The 17,398-nt window shown below is 35.7% G+C and overlaps 1 long non-coding RNA gene across 1 annotated transcript in view; it reads left to right on the top strand.

The window, feature by feature from the left end:
• Positions 1 to 16,742, top strand: part of LOC138842848 (uncharacterized) — a 44,847-nt gene extending 28,105 nt beyond the window's left edge. The window contains exon 6 of the long non-coding RNA XR_011377785.1: positions 12,183 to 16,742. This is a non-coding gene — a long non-coding RNA (uncharacterized lncRNA). The remainder of the gene's footprint in view (positions 1 to 12,182) is intronic.
• The last annotated feature ends 656 nt before the right edge of the window (positions 16,743 to 17,398 follow it).

The following is a 17,398-nucleotide window of genomic DNA, read 5'->3' as shown; positions in this document are numbered from 1 at the left end:
TTCTCTTGTCCAGCAAGTTAACATTTTCTGTTAGGTTTCTGTTTTCTCTCGAAGGACCTGCTCTTCTCTTGATGGTAAGTTATTCTCTTTAAGGACACACTGTCCCCCCGCCCCTCACCTCAACTACAGTAGTATACTTTATTCAGAGATTTCTGTAGGGCACAAATATCATGATATGATAATGCAAAATACATATGTACATTTTAGTTAGCAGATGGTTGGTCTCCTTATATAGATTTTAAAATACAAATCAAAATAAAATTCAGATGGAATAAGGACTTAAATATATAGAGCATAAAATCACTGAAATAATACAGGAGATAACTGAAACTCTGAGTTACACAATAAAAGCAGACATAATGATTTGGTTAAACACCAAAAGCTTCAAAAAGTTTAAACAAATCTCAAAATAGAGAAATAACTTCTGCAATGCAAAATAATCAATATAGGGGCAAGAGATTTCATTAAAAAATAAAGGTAAATATTATATTGAATAAATGCCAGGAAGAAGAAATTCAGGAAAGCAAATGTAAAAAATGTGATAAATACAATGAAATGCTCAAACTAACCAGTGTTCAACAAAACAATTTAAAATAAAAATAATATGAATGTTTTGTCTATATGTTTAATTCATGAAATTTGTTAAATGTAAACTATTCAAATTGATGGAAATATAAACATTGGACTAATATTCTGTATTGTTTTGGATTTTGCTTTCTATTTGATGGTAAGATTTAGAGACTTTTTCATGTCTGTTTATAGATTTATAACTTTTTCAAAATACCTTCATAGCACATATTCTGGATTCTTCATAATTTATTTGTCATTCTTATGGGGATTTCAAGTTGTCCTCACTTGGTTGCTATGCCAGCAATTCTATACGAGAAAACCTTATCCATACAATTTGGTTTCGATGTGTTTTCTTAGCACTCATTAATTCTCCTGAAGAAACCTGCTCCTTTTCCCAAACTTTAATTCAGGAAACACAAGGATAGTCACCTAATTTTAGAACTTTGTTTTGTGTTATTGAGATCTGTATTGTTAATCTTACGATCTCACGGTTCTTCCTCAGTTTGGTCATATTTCCTTATGCTAACAAAATCTTCTTTTGAGAGGTAAAAAAATATTTTTTATTCTTACTGAAGATGCACTTAAAATATTTTCCATTAATTTTTACTTTTGTTGTTGGCACCAAATTACTGAGAAAAGGGCAAAAGAAACAACTTTATTCAGCCATATATAATTACAAATCAGTTTGTTGATATTTAGTAATATTGGTTCTTATTATCCATTATCCTAAATTAAAATTTAGTATATTTACAGACGCTCAGAAACACTAGGAAGTTAAAATTACATATTATTTCTTTGCTCTTGAAATTACATTTGATAAGCTTTTGTATTTTCTTAAGGAACAATCTGTGTCTTCAGCACTTTTTGATGTAGCATTACATGAAGAACATTTTCCATGTTATTAAATATTTTTTGAAAGCATGTTAATACCTACAAAACATTCCATCTTATGCAAGTACCACATAATTTATCTGTGCCTTTATTACTTGATATTAAATGTGTTTCTATCCCCAAACATTCTATAAAAGCGTTCTTGCACATTAATCCTTGTTAATTGCTTTATTTCTTTAAAATAATTCTTATAATGCTATATAAGTAAAGTATGCTGTGGGCACTCAAAACCATAGAGAAAACAGTACATCTAAATGTATTAGTGTTTAAGAATCATAACACATCGAGGGGGATTTTAAGTGAATGAACCTAGTGATTAATTTTAAGAACATAAAACTTGAGACAACCAGATATTATGTGCTCCCTAATGTGAAGAAATAAGAAGTGTAGCACATCAACTATGAAGAACTCTTACCAATCAAATCTGAATCAAAACTGTAGTTCCCAATCACTAATTTGTTAAAAAAGAAAAACATGAAAATCGGAGAAATATGTTAAAAATAAAACAGGAATACACACAGAAAAATGCAAAATTTTGTTAACTCTACAAGGCAAATGACCACCCACAAGGAAGAATAAACGTCATGGAAAAAAGAGAGAGGGACAACCTGTAGATTTAAAGACAAGAGAATAATCAACCAAGCTATCAATATTCTGGGCCCTGTTGGGATTCTGATTTCAATAAAACAACTTTGGAAGTAAATTATGATACATCATGCAGATATATACACTGACTAGATTTTTTTAATATTAAGGGTTTATTGTTAAATTTGTGGGTGGATAGCTGGAAAAGCTTTTGTCTTATTTTGTATTTTTTTAGTCCTTATGCTATTTTTTCCCCGATGAAATGTTATGCTTAGGATTTTCATCTATACTATTCAGGGGTTAAAGTAACTCTGAAGTAATCCTAAAGTAACCTTAAAGTAATCGTGTTTTGGGCAGAGCCAAAACACGATTGGACATGTGTTGATAATTATTGATCTTCTCTATATTTACATATTTTTTGAGAATTTAAAATGCCACAAAAGGGAGCAACAGGAAATGAGTTTACTATTTTGGTGGGGAATAGATAATACAGTCTTGTTATATATATATATATGGTTTATCCTGAAGAGATTTGGGAAAGGAAGTGATATGATGGGATTCACAAGTGAGAGTGCACTCTTACGAACGTGGACATGAATTCATCCAGGAGCAAGGAGACCATTAATACCTTCCTCAATTTCTATAATTCCAGTCCCCTCTCTGTCACACTCTTATGGGCTATAATTTCTCTACAGAATGATAATAGAATGATAAAGAAAATAAGAATGAATTAAAAATGAGATGTGAAAGCCAAAGGGACTCCTTGGTAGAGGCAAAGAAGCCCTCGTTTTGCAGCAGGAGTGCAGAGAAAGCCAAACATGAGGCCTGAGATTTATTAGTCTGTGCGACTAACTTCAAAGGAGGTTAAACTTGGCAGATTTGTTATACCAAGGGCATTGCCCCCATTGGGAAAATCTGAAGCTTTAACACACAGAATCTAGACATGCGGATGATTGCTTCTGAAGATTTTGATTCTTTTGATTCCTCTGACTCTTCTAAGCCTGCAGAAGTGTTCCATTCCTTTTTGCTAAGAGCAGTCATCTCAATCATCCTGAAAGGCAGCAGATATACCACTCAAGATCTGCCCTCACTTTCCCTCCTGGCCACTTGGCTTATACCTAGGTTTTAAGCCAGAATATCAAGCAACTGAGGATGCACTTGGCTTCATAAACAAAGTACTGTAATTTAAAGATGCTGCAAATCTATCTGACATGTATCAGTAGCCATCTGGGATGTATGAGTGGCACTGTGTTAGAAGATTCTTTATCAAAGGGACTGGAACATAGAATTGGAAAGGGAAGAATTTATTTACCTGAGAATATTCTTTGGAGATAAAGGATTTAGTGTCCTGGAAAGAACCTCAGGAGATTGTACAAACTAATAAGGTGGCTCCCAGTACATGGCATGGTACACACAGTGGCCAAGCTGAGCAAAACTGAAATGCATGAACTGCAATGTCAGATGATGGATAAAGAAATTAAAAAGTTCAGAGAAGTAGACATGCTAGAATGGATGTAATATGTACAGTCAGAAGATAAGCATGATGGTTATGTTCCTTGGGAAGGCTCAAGGACACAAAATTTATCAAGGCCATATGAATGGCCTGGTGAGACAGGAAGCAGCATCATTAAAAAGTTCAGGGGCTTCCCTGGTGGCACAGTGGTTGAGAGTCCGCCTGCCGATGCAGGGGACGCGGGTTCGTGCCCCGGTCCGGGAGGATCCCACATGCCGCGGAGCAGCTGGGCCTGTGCGTCCAGAGCCTGTGCTCCGCAACGGGAGAGGCCACAACAGTGAGAGGCCCGTTTACAGGAAAAAAAATAAATAAATTCAGTAGTGTCTCTACTTTTCATTTTAGGGCTGGAGATAGAAAATACTGTTACAGAATTTATCTAGCTGGAAACAATGTCCATGAATGGACTTTAAAATAGTAGAGTCTAGGTGGCAGCAGTTAACTGTCGGTAACCAGGTGGTACTTAACCACATATGTTGTGATCACTAGCAAAGTTGGAGTAATAGCCCTGGGAACCAGATACACAGGGACTTACAAGGATGGTTAATAGAATATGACCTCCCTAGGGGCAAAATAGATTGGTGTCTGACAAAGTCACTACTCAGCTTGAACCAGCAGAAGAAATCAAGGTCTGGTGATTGGGCGTCTGAGGATAGCCACCCTAATAAATATGTCATGATTCCTTGCACAGGTTTCAGACTGGGGACCATTGTTCAGAATCAGAGCCCACTAAACAGTGGTTCCAAGTGGAACAATTGCAGTACCATAGCATGTATACAAAGCAATGATTTGCTGCATTTTTCCTGAAGAAAATTATGGCCATTTACTCACTTGACTATAAATTGCGAGATGGGGATTACTCATATTTTTAGCACTGTTGGTATAGGTTATAGGGTTTCTGTGATATTGAACTACGAATACTTTGAAACATTATTGTGGCCTTCCTATATGTATGGGGGCATATGGGAGACAGGTAATAAATCACTTACATAGACCACCTGATGGTCATTTCCCTGGACCCTGAATTAATTGGTATTAACATACTTGGAAGTTAGTACAACTTCCAGATTGGGTCCTTGGTTGTAGATAACTACCAAAATAGGGAAAGCCACATGGAAGCCTCTGAAACTGTTCCTGTCATGAGAAAGTAAGTGAAAATATATAAATAAAAATTGTATCATATATGTATTATATAGAGTTTAGGAGATTTATATCAGCTATGAGTTTCTAACAGAAGCAAGGATGGTGGTCCTTATCACATCCCCAGTTAAGTTACCTAGCAATGATCTTGCAAAAACCAGATGGATCCTGGAAGGTGACTGTAGACCGCTGCAAGCTCAACCCAGTAGTTGCCCTGATTGAAGTTGCCATGATGGATGTGGTAACTTTGTTAGAACAGATAGAGCCTCAGGTTCTGGTATATGGACATTGTTTTGGCATATGCATTCTTTTCTATTTCAGTAAGAAAAGAGGATCAGGGAGAGTTTTTGCTCACTTCAAATGTGTAATAAACACTTGCAAATTTTGCTGTTGAGCTGTAATTCCTTTTCCTCTGCTATAATGTAGTCCAAAGGGATCTCGGACTATCTAAACATTGCAGAGCGCAGCACATGAATCCATTGCTTTCAGGATAGCATGTTAATCTCTTCAAATAGTTAGTACTATGAAGGCCTTCATGAGACACTGTTTAGAGGATGGAGTGGTCATGATGGCAGAGAGAGAGACCAACAGCATGGATTCCCACTAACTAAGGCTAATCTAGCTACTGCTACTGCCAAATGTCCAACCTGTAAGAAAAAGAGACCAAAACCAAGCTCCAAAATTACATAATTTCTTGAGATTTACTATCTACCTGGTAACAAGTTAACTATTTTGAATAGCTTCCATCCTGAGAATATCACTGGTCTTGTCACTAGAATAAATTATTATTATATATTTCTGCCAGTGTATATGGGTTTCAAAAACATTCCTGTTCTGCTAATTGTTTTTCAAAGAAATGAGTTTTATGGAAGGTGTGATGGTTTATTTTATGCCTCAACTTGACTGGGCCACAGGGTGGCCAGATATTTGGTCAAACATTACTCTGGGTGTATCTGTGAGGATGTTTCTTTTGTTTGTTTGTTTTTTTCTTTTTAACATCTTTATTGGAGTATAATTGCTTACAAAGGTGTGTTAGTTTCTCCTTTATAACAAAGTGAATCAGCTATACATATACATTTATCCCCATATCTCCTCCTCCTTGAGTCTCCTTCGCACCCTCCCTATCCCAGCCCTCTAGGTGGACACAAAGCACCGAGCTGATGTCCCTGTGCTATGCAGCTGCTTTCCCCACTAGCTAGCTATTTTATATTTGGTGGTGTATATATGTCCATGCCACTCTCACTTCGTCCCAACTTACCCTTTCCCCCTCCCCATGTCCTCAAGTCCATTATCTACGTTTGCGTCTTTATTCCTGTCCTGCCCCTAAGTTCTTCAGAACCATATTTTTTTTTAGATTCCATATATATGTGTTAGCATATGGTCCTTGTTTTTCTCTTTCTGACTTACTTCACTCTGTATGACAGTCTCTAGGTCCATCCACCTCACTATAAATAACTCAATTTTGTTTCTTTTTATGGCTGAGTAATATTCCATTGTATATATGTGCCACATCTTCTTTATCCATTCATCTGTCGATGGACACTTAGGTTGCTTCTGTGTCCTGGCTATTGTAAATAGAGATGCAGTGAACATTGTGGTACATGACTCTTTCTGAATTATGGTTTTCTCAGGGTATATGCCCAGTAGTGGGATTGCTGGGTCGTATGGTAGTTCCAGTTTTACTTTTTTAAGGAAGCTCCATATTGTTCCCCATAGTGGCTGTATCAATTTACATTCCCACCAACAGTGCAAGAGGGTTCCCTTTTCTCCACACCCTCTCCAGCGTTTGTTGTTTGTAGATTTTTTGATGATGGCCATTCTGACCAGTGTGAAGTGATACCTCATTGTAGTTTTGATTTGCATTTCTCTAATGATTAGTGATGTTGAGCATCCTTTCATATGTTTATTGGAAATCTGTATATTTTCTTTGGAGAAATGTCTCTTTAGGTCTTCTGCCCATTTTGGGGTTGGGTTGTTTGTTTAATTGGTATTGAGCTGCATGAGCTGCTTGTAAATTTTGGAGATTACTCCTTTGTCAGTTGCTTCAATTGCACATATTTTCTCCCATTCTCAGGGTTGTCTTTTCATCTTCTTTATGGTTTCTTTTGCTGTGCAAAATATTTTAAGTTTCATTAGATCCCATTTGTTTATTTTTCTTTTTATTTCCATTACTCTAGGAGGTGGGTCTAAAAGGATCTTGCTGTGATTTATGTCATAGACTGTTCTCCCTATGTTTACCTCTAAGGGTTTTATAGTGTCTGGCCTTACATTTAGGTCTTTAATCCATTTTGAGTTTATTTTTGTGTATGGTTTAAGGTAGTTTTCTAATTTCATTCTTTTACATGTAGCTGTCCAGTTTTCCCAGCACTACTTATTGAAGAGGCTGTCTTTTCTCCATTGTGTATCCTTGCCTCCTTTATCAGAAATAAGGTGACCATATGTGTGTGGGTCACCTCTGGGCTTTCTATCCTGTTCCATTGATCTTGATTTCTGTTTTTGTGCCAGTACCATACTGTCTTGACTACTGTAACTTTGAGTGTAGTCTGAAGAAGGGAGCCTGATTCCTCCAGCTCCATTTTTCTTTCTCAAGGTTGCTTTGGCTATTTGGGGTCTTTTGTGTTTCCATATAAATTGTGAAATTTTTTGTTCTAGTTCTGTGAAAAATACCATTGGTAGTTTGATAGGGATTGCATTGAATCTGTAGATTGCTTTGGGTAGTAGAGTCATTTTTGCAATGTTGATTCTTCCAATCTAAGAACATGGTTTATCTCTCCAACAGTTTGTATCATCTTTAATTTCTTTCATCAGTGTCTTATAGTTTTCTGCATACAACTCTTTTGTTTCCTTAGGTTTTTTCCTAGGTATTTTATTCTTTTTGTTGCAATGGTAAATGGGAGTGTTTCCTTCATTTCACTTTCAGATTTTATATCATTAGTGTATAGGAATGCAAGAGATTTCTGAGCATTAATTTTGTATCCTGCTACTTTACCAAATTCATTGATTAGCTCTAGTAGTTTTCTGGTAGCATCTTTAGGATTCTCTGTGTATAGTGTAATGTCATCTGCAAACAGTGACAGTTTTACTGCTTCTTTTCCAATTTGGATTCCTTTTAGTTCTTTTTCTTCTTAGATTGCTCTGGTTAAAACTTCCAAAACTATGTTGAATAATAGTGGTGAGAGTGGGCAACCTTGTCTTTTTCCTGATCTTAGTGGAAATGATTTCAGTTTTTCACCATTGAGAATGATGTTGGCTGTGGGTTTTTCATATATGGCCTTTATTATGTTGAGGTAAGTTCCCTCTATGCCTACTTTCTGCCGGGTTTTTTTCATAAATGGGTGTTGAATTTTGCCAAAGGCTTTTCTGCATCTATTGAGATGATCCTACGGTTTTTCTCCTTCATTTTGTTAATATGATTTATCACATTGATTGATTTGCGTATATTGAAGAATCCTAGCACCCCACTCGATCATGCTTTATGATCCTTTTAATATGCTGTTGGATTCTGATTGCTAGTATTTTGTTGAGGATTTTTGCATCTAAATTTCTTAGTGGTATTGGCCTGTAGTTTTCTTTTTTTGTGAAATCTTTGTCTGGTTTTGGTATCAGGGTGATGGTGGCCTCATAGAATGAGTTTAGGAGTGTTCCTCCTTCTGCTATATTTTGGAAGAGTTTGAGAAGGACAGGTGTTAATTCTTCTCTAAATGTTTGATAGAATTCGCCTCTGAAGCCATCTGGTCTTGGGCTTTTGTTTGTTGGAAGATTTTTAATCACAGTTTCAATTTCAGTATTTGTGATTGGTCTGTTTATATTTTCTATTTCTTCCTGGTTCAGTCTCGGAAGGTTGTGCTTTTCTAAGAATTTGTCCATTTCTTCCAGGTTGTCCATTTTATTGGCATAGAGTAGCTTCTAGTAATCTCTCATGATCCTTTATATTTCTGCAGTGTCAGTTGTTACTTCTCCTTTTTCATTTCTAATTCTATATTTTGAATCTTTTCCCTTTTTTTCTTCATGAGTCTGGCTATTGTTTATCAATTTTGTTTATCTTCACAAAGAACAAGGTTTTCGTTTTATTGATCTTTGCTATTGTTTCCTTCATTTTTTTTCCATTTATTTCTGATTTGATCTTTATGATTTCTTTCCTTCTGCTAACTTTGGGGTTTTTTTGGTTCTTTGTCTAATTTCTTTAGGTGTAAGGTTAGGTTTCTTATTTGAGATGTTTCTTCTTTCTTGTGGTAGGATTGTATCGCTATATACTTCCCTCTTAGAGCTGCTTTTGCTACATCCCATAGGTTTTGGGTCATCGTGTTTTCATTGTCATTTGTTTCTAGGTATTTTTTGATTTCCTCTTTGATTTCTTCAGTGATCTATTGGTTATTTAGTAGTGTATTGTTTAGCCTCCATGTGTTTGTATTTTTTATAGATTTTTTCCCTGTAATTGATACTAGTCTCATAGCATTGTGGTTAGAAAAGATACTTGATATGATTTCAACTTTCTTAAATTTACAAATGCTTGATTTGTGACCCAAGATATAATCTATCCTGGAGAATGTTCCATGAGCATTTGAGAAGAAAGTGTATTCTGTGGTTTCTGGATGGAATGTCCTATAAATATCAATTAAGTCCATCCTGTTTAATGTATCATTTAAGGCTTGTGTTTCCTTCATTATTTATTTTCATTTTGGATCATCTGTCCATTTGTAAAAGTGGGGTGTTAAAGTGCCCTACTATTATTGTGTTACTGTCGATTTTCCCTTTTATGGCTGTTTGCATTTGCTTATGTATTGAGGTGCTCCTATGTTGGGTGCATAAATATTTACAATTTTTATATCTTCCTGTTAGATTCATCCCTTGCTCATTTGTAGTGTCCTTCTTTCTCTCTTGTAATAGTCTTTATTTTAAAGTCTATTTTGTCTGATATGAGAATTGCTACTCCAGCTTTCTTTTGATTTCCATTTGCATGGAATATCTTTTTCCATCCCCTCACTTTCAGTCTGTATGTGTCCCTCAGTCTGAAGTGGGTCTCTTGTAGACAGCATATATGGGTCCTGTTTTTGTATACATTCAGCCAGTCTAAGTATTTTGGTTGGAGCATCTAAACCATTTACATTTAAGGTAGTTATCGATATGTATGTTCCTATTACCAGTTTCTTAGTTGTTTGGGGTTTGTTATTGTAGGTATTTTCCTTCTCTTGTGTTTCTTGCCTAGAGAAGTTCCTTTCGCATTTTTTGTAAAGCTGGTTTGTTGTTGCTGAATTCTCTTAGCTTTTGGTTGTCTGTAAAGGTTTTAATTTCTCTATCAAATCTGAATGAGATCCTTGCTGGGTAGAGTAATCTTCGTTGTATGTTTTTCCCTTTCATCACTTTAAATGTCATACCATTCCCATCTGGCCTGCAGAGTTTCTGCTGAAAGATCAGCTGTTAACCTTTTGGGGATTCCCTTGTATTTATTTGTTGCTTTTCCCTTCCTGCTTTTAATATATTTTCTTTGTATTTAATTTTTGATAGTTTGATTAATATGTGTCTTGGCGTGTTTCTCTGATAGTATCCTATTGGACTCTCTGTGCTTCCTGGACTTGATTGACTCTCTGTGGAATCAGGAGGTGTTGCTTTCCTGGTATCCTTGTGTGACAGTACCCTAAGGTTTCAGCACTATGAACCAGGGAAGCTCACCCCAGTATTCAGCTTCAGTATTCAGTCGCTACTGGGGTTCCACTTGCCCCCTGGTTGATCTCAGTCTCCATTTCAAGTGATATTGTATGACCCAAAGCCCTACTCTGTATCACATTGTTGGTCTTTCTATCCTGGTCAACCCCTACCTTAATCTGGTGTGGTCAGACCCCTATACAAAGATGCTCCTGTCAGGCATGACCTTCCAAAGGATATATCTCCCTGAGAGCAAAGGCAAAGGCCAGACCTCTTTAGGGTAAAGTTAAATTCCCTACAAGTACATTTATCAAAGTCACATTTATGCTATCATTTTAAGGATTTGCAATAGTGATTCCAAAGTTCAGACAACATTGTAAAGTTTCTTGTCCTTTTATTCTGTTGAAATAAGGACACCTGCTTACTAGGAATATGAAAAAGCTCCAACCAAGGTGACACTTGGACACAATTTCACTTATATGCCAGCTCTAAGATGTCACTTGCCTGTTCACTATCCTTAATTTATCACAGAGTTAATTAAATTTTATGCTCTTCTTGTATAATCATTTGTACACCTTCTATGATTAACCTTACACAGTCATTTTTCCACAATAATTTAAACAAAATTTTAGTGTATTTAGCTCATTTTTATTGTATGTGTTCTGTGATATTAGGAAAATGTCACTTAATTTACGAAATTAAATCTAAATATTTTTATTATCCATAAATCTTATATTTATTTAGTATAGGTCTTGCCATCATGGAATGTTTTTCTATTAGAAACTTTGATAAATGTGTTGTAACCATAGGAATGATTTGCAAGACAGCAGGAGTAGTCAAAATAGACTAAATTAATGTGTTAGGTTTAGTGTTCACACAGCATGCTTTACTTTAATTGATTACTCTATAGCCAAACTTAAATTACTAGTATCAGTGCTGATAGAAGAAAATGAATATTTAATAAAACACCCTTTGTATCATAGTAGCAGATTAATCTAAGTAAAAAAGCTATCATTTGTAATAAGTTTTTAAGGCTACTTTGATATCTTGAGTACATGCAATATTAAAGAGCTTATAAATACAAAGAGCAAGATAAGTTGGGATAATTTAACAAAAAGTCTCTGCAATTAACTTTGAATTATGATGCATTTGGATTTAAAAATTAAGTAATACACTTACATTGAGAAGAAGTGGCAATACATTTTTTCTAGCTTTGAAATTGCAACAGATTCATTTATCAATAGAATTATGTCAACAAAAATAACATAATGAGTAAACGGTAAATGATTAATTTATGAACTTCATAACTAACTCTTAGAGTCATTGATGTTTACATATAGATAATCTTAAGACAAATAATTCATGGATAAAGTACATTTTATTCCCCCATCATCAATCACCATCATTGTCATCAATGCAACAGAGTTTTTGGAATAAAACTCAAATGAATAACAATAAGGAATATCACATTACTAAAATGTAAAAAATTATATAACTAAGAAAAAACCTTGTAAGTTAATATTGAGAGTAAAAATAGAATAAAATTACAGATAAGGATAAAAGGCAAATTTTATGCATTCTTAAATATATTCTTTAAATCCCAAACATAATTTTGACTATTAAATTATTTAAATTCCTTAATCTGGAGATGCGTTACAAAAAAATAATCCTGTATACACTATAAAATCAGAAGTATATAATACCTTAGTGGTTTATTATGACTGCTGAACTTCAACTGTGTCTTTAGCTCCATGGATTTTATTCCATTCTATGTTAAAATTGAAAATCAGTGATTGCAAGAAGAAAATTAATTCCTGTTTTTTCCCCCATGTTTCTCCCAAAGTGGCTGAAGTAGGAGATGGAAACATTACCATTGAAAAAGAAGGTACAAGAAGAGCCAGATTTATGGGCATGCACCTAGTGCATCCACTCAGACCCAGACAGAAGGACTACACACTTGGTTTAATGCTCTATTGTTGCCATCTTGAAATTCTGAAGAATTTTTGAATAAGCAGCACTGCATTTTCATTTTTCACTGAGTATGCATAGCCATAAATAAAGTCAAACCTGTTGGTGATGTCAATCTGGAAAACTCCTATCTGGGTCAAGGAGAGACTGACTGGGCATGGCTGCCAGGCATGTGCTTAAATGAATACTTGGAGAGACCATATATAAAATAGATAAACAACAAAGATTTACTGTCTAGCATAGGGAAATATATTCAGTATCACATAATAACCTATCCATTAACCATTCCATTAACCTATAATGGAAAAGAACTGAGAAAAAAGAATATATATTAATTTATTCATACAAATGTATAACCGAATCACTTTGCTGTACACCTGAAACTAACACAATATTGTAAATCAAATACACTTCAATTAAAGAAAAGAATACTTGGAGAGAACATGACTATTCTCTGAAACTTGGAATAAGCCTATGACCCTGGGTTTTATTCCTTTCCAGTACAGCTTGTCTGTTCTGAAGAGATTTTGACTGGCAAATAGTGAAGAGACCCTTCTTTACTTGATAAAAGCAAACAAATAAATACCAACAATAACCAGAAAAAAGGAGGATGGGCAATATCAATATTAAAATGGACAAATTCATGATCCACAAAGAATATATAATAATATGAATAGCAAACACTTTTAGAATAATGAGAAGATGATTAATATTGGTCTTATAATGTAAGTGGAAATCTTTGACTCATCTCTCAAAATGATTTTAAGCAAGTCCATAGAAAACTTTAAAAATGGTATCGATTTTGAAGAGTGTAAGTACAAGTCTGAATTAATAGGTTTATACTGAAATTTAAAATTAGACTAAATAGACATGCAAAGAGCTCCCAAATATCTGAAAAACATTCAAAATTTATGTTCTCAAAGCAATAAACTTTAATCAGTTATTAAAAATGGAAAAAACCCACAGTTTCTGGCCTCAGTGCAATAACTTGAGAAATTAATAAGCTTAATAACACAATAACAAGTAGGAAATTATAATATAGAACTCATTTAAATAGCTCTAATTACTCTGAAAGAAAGCAAAATTACAATGCCTATTTAGAAATTAAGTACTTACAGAACCAAACATAACAAAGTATATAAAATATACTAAACCTTTACTCAAAGAGAACATGAAAAGCTATAAATCCTTTCATTATTAAGAAGAGAGAGTATATATATAACATAATTATTAAATTTCAGTGGATTTATTGTGAAAATGGACATGAAATTAGATGAAGCTAGAAACAGATAACACTCCATGAGAGCTTAATATATGACAAGACTTTTCTATAAATATTGCTGGGATTATCAATCTCAGTCTTGAATGATACTATTATGAGCCTTATTTCACCTATGAAGAAACTCAGGCACAGAGATGTTAAGTAACCTTTCCAAGTAACTTGCCCAAGGTCACACAGATGTGTAAATGGAAGAGCTAGTTTATGAATAAAGTCAGTGTAGAACCATAACCTGGGCTCTTAACCTCTATGCTCCACCCCTTTGTATAATAAAATAGCTCATACTGACATATGATTACTACTCACCAAGCCCTAGTCTGAGTGTTTTACATGTTTTATTGAAAGACAAAATAGGTCAAAAAAATATGAAATCAAAGTGCATTTGACTGTTATGCTGTACCCACATGGACAGAAATTCTGTTCTTTTTATCTTAATTTCACTCTTTGGGGACATAAACTATTGTTCAATAAGTTTTATTTTAAGCTGTGAAGGACATTTGAGCTGTTCTTTCTGACCCTAGCTGTGTGTGTTTGTTTGTTTGTGTTTTGGCAGGTGGGAGGGGGAGATACATTAGGAGTAGATATAAATTAAAGCCTCATAGAATCAATGAGAGACAGCAATACTGAAATTATAACAAGGCACATGTCCATGGATGCTGGAAAGCAGAAATTAAGGGTAAGGACATGCAACAGCTTTATACTATTCAAGATGTCACCAGCAGTCCCTCTGCCAAGATCACAGGTGCCATGCTAGAGCTACCAGGGCAATTACTGCTGTCATGATAGTAATGACACAACAAAACAAAACTCTCCCAATTCTTGAGCCAAATGTCCCACTTTGAAAAGCCACGTAGAAAGGGTGAATGTGCATTTGGTTAAGCTTGAGTCACATGTCTGACCATAGCCCGCAAAGAAGGATCTGCCCTCTCTACTTCATATGAGGCACTAAGGTGAGAAATATATAATGGGCATGGGAATCCTCCTCTGTCAGCACCACAAACAGGGTAATAGAGGACTGTCTGGCAAGCAGGCCATCCTGACAGCACACATACAAAAAAAACTCACATTCACATGATTGCTTGTTTGCTTCTCTTGCTTTTCCATGAGTTTCACAAAAGTAGAAACTATTCCACAGTTTTCATCATCTGTTACCTAAATCATTTCTGTCTTGAATTTATTAGGCATTTAATATAAGCACTTTGACAGAATTGATGAGTATTTAAAAGAATGAATGAATGAATAAATGAATAATCAAAAGTATGTTTCTTTCTAGAAGTTTAGAGTCTACCTCTACCAAACAAACAAGGCACAGCAATTAGAGATACCAAAGCATAACAACATATACAATTTAATACATATCTTCTTCTTTACAACCCATAGTTGACCAGAACAATGTAGTTTGCCTTGACTGTCATCAAAATTAAGAGAAAAATCTATTCACGCCGAAAGACAGCAAAACATGTTAATATATTGCTCATGTGTTGTTTACATCATGAACCATTTCCTGCAAAATGAAGAATGACAAATTACAAATTACATGACCTTTGAAATACACTATCATTCATGGCAAGCCTTCCTTCAAGGATTTTAAATAGTAGGATAAATAGGTTGTCAAAAAAAAAAAGAAGCGACTTATAAAACTGTCATCTAGTTGAGTGGCAGGTTTTTGTATGAACACTTTTTTGAATAAGAATGCCGAGTTTCATATATATATATAGATATATATATATACACACACACATACAAATATATATATACAAATATATATATTTTTGTATATATATACATAATTTGTATATATATATATATATATATACACAAATATATATATATATATTTTTTAATGATCATGGGTACTAACTCTAAATCCTTACAGAGAAAAAAACCATGCAGAAAAGATTATCGTTTTGAAAATGTGAAGTTAGTTCATATCTTGCTTCATGTTGTAAATATATTGAGCTTGAATTTGCACAAGGACTGGATTTGAAAGGAAAAGTTTAAGATTATCATGCCATTTCTTAGAATCAAATCAAGAGAAAGAAATTTTTTCTTTGTCCAGTTGGGAGTGGGAGGTGCATGAATGAATTCTTTCTAAATTCCTTTTAAAATAATTTTTCAATAAAATTTATGTAAAATTCACACTCAGGGAAAAAGCAAACAGTGAAACTGTGGAAAAATTAAATAAAATGGGAAAGATGGAAACCATGATTTCAAAGTTCTTTAGTGACACTGTATAGAAAGTGTATATAAACAAATAATGTGTAATGCTTTGTACTAGTATATAGCTCTAGGAGTATTTTGATCCAAAAAAAGTCCTTGTTTTATAGAAATCCATGAAATTTGAGTTCTGCTTTAAGGAATTTACAGTGAAAACCTTGAAATTGCCTTGAGGATGAATTAAATTAATTCATTATGTCAAAATTTGAGGAAGAGATTTCATAAATGGAACAGGAGAATTCATTTTACTTATTTTACTGGCTCAGAAGAACACACACATGAATTTTGAAAATTTGAATGACAAGAAAAATTGTTCCTTTGAGAACTCACTTGACATCCTCTTTCTTTTTGATTACTTTGGAGACCTAATATAAATTCACAGACATATTTTCAACCATAAAATCTATCTTTTGATAGATTTCTTAAAGTGGCTTCCAGTTTATAATGAATAATTTGTGCCTTAAAATGTAATGTGTGGGCTTCTCTGGTGGCGCATTGGTTGAGAGTCCGCCTGTCGGTGCAGGGGACATGGGTTCGTGCCCCGGTCTGGGAGGATACCACATGCCGCGGAGTGGCTGGGCCCGTGAGCCATGGCCGCTGAGCCTGCACGTCCAGAGCCTGTGCTCCGCAACGGGAGAGGCCGCAACGGTGAGAGGCCCGCGTACCGCAAAAAAAAAAAAAAAAAGTAATGTGTGAAGAGACAGTTTTTGCCCCACGTAGGGCAGTGGAATTGGTTGTTTGGTAGACTTAGGGATAAACGGTGCAGAAGGGATGTTCAGAAAGATCTTGAAAGCTGTTGGTTGTCAAGTAAATGCACACGTGGCCTCAACACCAGAGCATCACGTGCCTTGGTGATCCCTGACCCCTGGAACTGGAGCTGGTGTTTCAACCATTTTACTCTAATTCAATATTAATAAATTTCTTCTTCTGTTAGTTTGATTTTTATGGAGTTGTGATTTTTTTTCATGCAGGACAGATTGATCAGGTAGATATGAGAGAAGGGTGGAGTCAAGATGGTGTACTAGGAGGACACAAAATTTGCGTCTCCTCACAACTAGGGCACCTACCAGGCAGTGGTGGGGGCCACGGACACCTAAGGGGATGGGAGGAACCCCCAGTGACTGGGTAGGATGTGGGGCATGGGGGGAGCGAGGGAGGAGGAGAAGTGGAGGCGAGTCAGGACTGGCCCCCCTGAGGGGTGGCTGGGGGAGGGGAAGGGATCCCATGCCAGAAGGGGGAAATTGGAGGACCACTGGGAGGGAAGAAGATCAAAAGGGAGCATGGCCAGGTTTCCCCTGCCCACCACCTGGGCCCCTCCAGCCACGCATGTCCTGAGGGAGTGGGAGGGAGGGAAGGGTGATCAAAAGTAAAGGCCAGACCTCTGGGACTGGCACCCCTGAGGGGCGGCTGGTGGAGGGGAGGAGTTCCTACACCCAGCGAGACCCACTCACAGATAGGGGTCCAGCAGCGATGGGGGGAGACCCTGGGGGAGACCATGGGGGAGGGGCACGAAGGAAGGGAAGGGAACACGGCTGGTGCTTTCCCTGTACACTTAAGCACCAGGAAGCCTGTTGGGCTCCCAGGCCTAATCCTCT

The sequence above is a fragment of the Globicephala melas genome, chromosome 10 (genome assembly GCF_963455315.2).
Source record: "Globicephala melas chromosome 10, mGloMel1.2, whole genome shotgun sequence".
In the NCBI taxonomy this organism is placed as follows: Eukaryota; Metazoa; Chordata; class Mammalia; order Artiodactyla; family Delphinidae; genus Globicephala; species Globicephala melas.
Note: the sequence above shows the minus strand (reverse complement) of the source record. Positions and strands in the feature narration are given on the sequence as shown.